The following is a 3148-nucleotide window of genomic DNA, read 5'->3' on the forward strand; positions in this document are numbered from 1 at the left end:
GGAGCAAGCCAGTAAGCAGCGTTCCTCCATGGCCTGTGTTCCAGCTCCTGCCTCCAGGTTCCTGCCCTGAGTTCCTACCTTGGGCTCCCTGATGAACTGCGACCTGGGAGATGTAAGCTGAATAAGCCCTTTCCTCCCCAAGTTGGTAATGGTCAGAGTGTTTTGTCACAGCAATGAAGAACCAAACTAGGACATTATTATTATAATTCTGATAATTTTCCAATGTTATACCATATTAGAGATTCTTGGGAGTTTTTTTCCCCATGGTACTTATCACAGTTTGTAGTTATGCATTTATTTGATTATTTACTTTCTTAACTGTCTGCTGTGTTCTTTCATTGGAACATGGCTGTTTCCAGAACAAAGAACAGAGCCTGTCTCCACAATATTCCCAGCACCTAGCACCCCAAACTAGGACATTATTATTATAATTCTGATAATTTTCCAATGTTATACCATATTAGAGATTCTTGGGAGTTTTTTTCCCCATGGTACTTATCACAGTTTGTAGTTATGCATTTATTTGATTATTTACTTTCTTAACTGTCTGCTGTGTTCTTTCATTGGAACATGGCTGTTTCCAGAACAAAGAACAGAGCCTGTCTCCAAAATATTCCCAGCACCTAGCACCTGCTCCTTCTTGCCTGGCACATAGCTGAACCATTGATTCTTAATTCTCTCTCTCTCTCTTCATTATCCTTAGTTTTTTCTAAATTTATTTTTTATGTTTTTATTTTTTTATTATTTCTATTTTATGTGTACGAGTATTGCCTGCATGTACATGAGTGCACCCGTGTCATGCAATGCTGCGGACGTCAGAAGAGGGCTTCAGATTCCCCTGGAACTGGAGTTAAGGATGGTTCATAGACACCATGTGGGTGCTGGGAATTGAACCCAGGTCCTCTGCAAGAGCAGTCAGTGCTCTTAACCGCTGAGCCATCTCTCCAGCCCCTTGTTTTGTTTTTAAGAGACATTATGTAGCCCTGACTGGCCTGGAACTCCCTATGTAGACCAGGCTGGCCTGGAACTCACAGAGATCGCTTACCTCTGCCTCCCAAGTGCTGGTGCTGGGATTAAAGGGGTGCACCACCAAGCCTGGCTTTGTTTCATTTTTAATTGATTAATTATTATTATTATAATAATTATTATTATTTTTTTGTCTTTTTGAAGCAGGGTCTCCCTGTAGACACAGCTTCCTGGAACTCACTATGTAGAACAGGCTGGCCTTGAACTCACAGAGATCCACCTGCCTCTGCCTCCCAAGTGCTGGGACTACAGGTGTGTGCCACCATGCCCGGCTTGATTAATTTTTTTAAATTGATTTTTTATGTATTTCATATAGGACATCCCAACTTTATTCATCTTTATACCCGAATCTCAAATGGTACTCTTCCATAGCCCCTCCCCCAATTAACTGATTAATTTTAAAGTGTGTGGGGGTGTGTGGTGGGGGCAAGGGCATATTCAGATCATAGCTGTAGAAGTCAGTGGACTTCTGCTTGGAGTTGGTACTCTCCTTTCACCTTGTTGAGACAGGGTCTCTCTTGTGTTGCTGTGCTCCATGCTTCAGGCTAGCTGGCCCAAGAACTTCTGGCCAATTCTCTTGTTTCTTCCTCTGGCCATAGGAGTGCTAGGATTACACATGAGCCACTGCATCTGTTTTTTTTGTTTGTTTGTTTGTTTTGTTTTGTTTTTTTCTAACGTGAGTTCAGAGGTTTGGACTCAGATCGTCAGGCTAGTGTGGCAAGCTCTTTTAACTCTTTTAACTGGAGCCATCACTCCAGTCCCCACATTGTTTTTCTGAGACAAGATGTCTCCCTGGGATCTGGAGCTTGCCAATTAGGCTAGACTGACTGGCCAGCCACCCCAAGGAACCTCTGTTTTTGCCTACCCATTGCTAGAATTAAAAGCATTTGCCACTGTACTCAGCTTTTTACAGGGGTGCTAAGGATTGAACAAAAGTCCTCGTGCTTGTGTGACAAGCACTTCACTGATTGAACTATCTTCTCAGCCCCCTTCTCTGTATTTTGAGACAGGATCTCACCACATTGCTGAAGCTGGCCTTGAACCCCTGACCTTCCTGTTTTCAACACTCAACTTCTGAGTGTTAGGATTTCAGACATGCATCATACCCAGGTTTCTGTGGGTTTTGTTTATTTCATTATTTAGTCCTGGCGGGTCAGGAACTCACTACATAGACCAAGCTGGCCTCAGATTTGTGGTGATCCTCCTGCATCTGCCTCCAGAGTACTGGAATTATAGGCTTGCACCTGTGTTTTCTTTATCATTTTTATTTTTTTAATTAAAATATTTACTATTTTTATTTTATGTGTATGAGTGTGTAGTCTGCATGTATGTAGATGTACCCTATGACTTGCAGCCCTCAGAGGTCAGAAGAGGACGTCAAATTCCCCTGGAACTGGAGTTATAGATGGTTGTTAGCTACCATGTGAGTGCTGGGAATCGAACCTGGGTCTTCTACAAGAGCAGCCAGTACTCTTAACTGCTAAGGCAACTCTCCAGCCCTCACCTGTGTTTTTCTTATAAGATCAAAATGTGCAAGTTAAGCCCAGTGAAATACCACACCAAACTCTCCCCTCCTACTCCCAAGATCCTTCAAGACAGCCATCTCCCACCTTTTTTTTTTTTTAAATAATCCACTGAGTCCAATTAGTGCTGTCTGCATGCATATGAATGTGGGACCATCTACCACAGCATGGAAAGCCTACCAGTAGCCACACCCCAAAGAAAAATATCTCCCTGTCATAGTTTGGTTTCCATTGCTGTGATAAAACACTGACCAAAACTAGCTTGGGGAGGAAAGGGTTTATTTTAGCTTCTAGCCCATCCTCAAGGAAGCCAGGGCAGGAACCTGGAGGCAGGAACTGAAGCAGAGACCATGGAGGAACATTGTTTACTGACTTGCTTCCTTTGGCTTGCTCAGTTACTTTTCTTATGCAGCCCAGGTCTACCCGCTCAGTGATAGCAGCACCCATAGTGAGTTGGGCCCTCTTACATCAACTAGCAATTAAGAAAATGCCTCACAGACATGTCCACAGGTCAAACTGATGGAGGAAATCACTCAATTGAGGTTCCCTCTTTCCAGGTGTGTCAAGTTGACAATTGAAGCCATTGATCACATTCCACC

This window comes from Nannospalax galili, unplaced genomic scaffold (genome assembly GCF_000622305.1).
Source record: "Nannospalax galili isolate Female #2095 unplaced genomic scaffold, S.galili_v1.0 scaffold1191, whole genome shotgun sequence".
Classification (NCBI taxonomy): Eukaryota; Metazoa; Chordata; class Mammalia; order Rodentia; family Spalacidae; genus Nannospalax; species Nannospalax galili.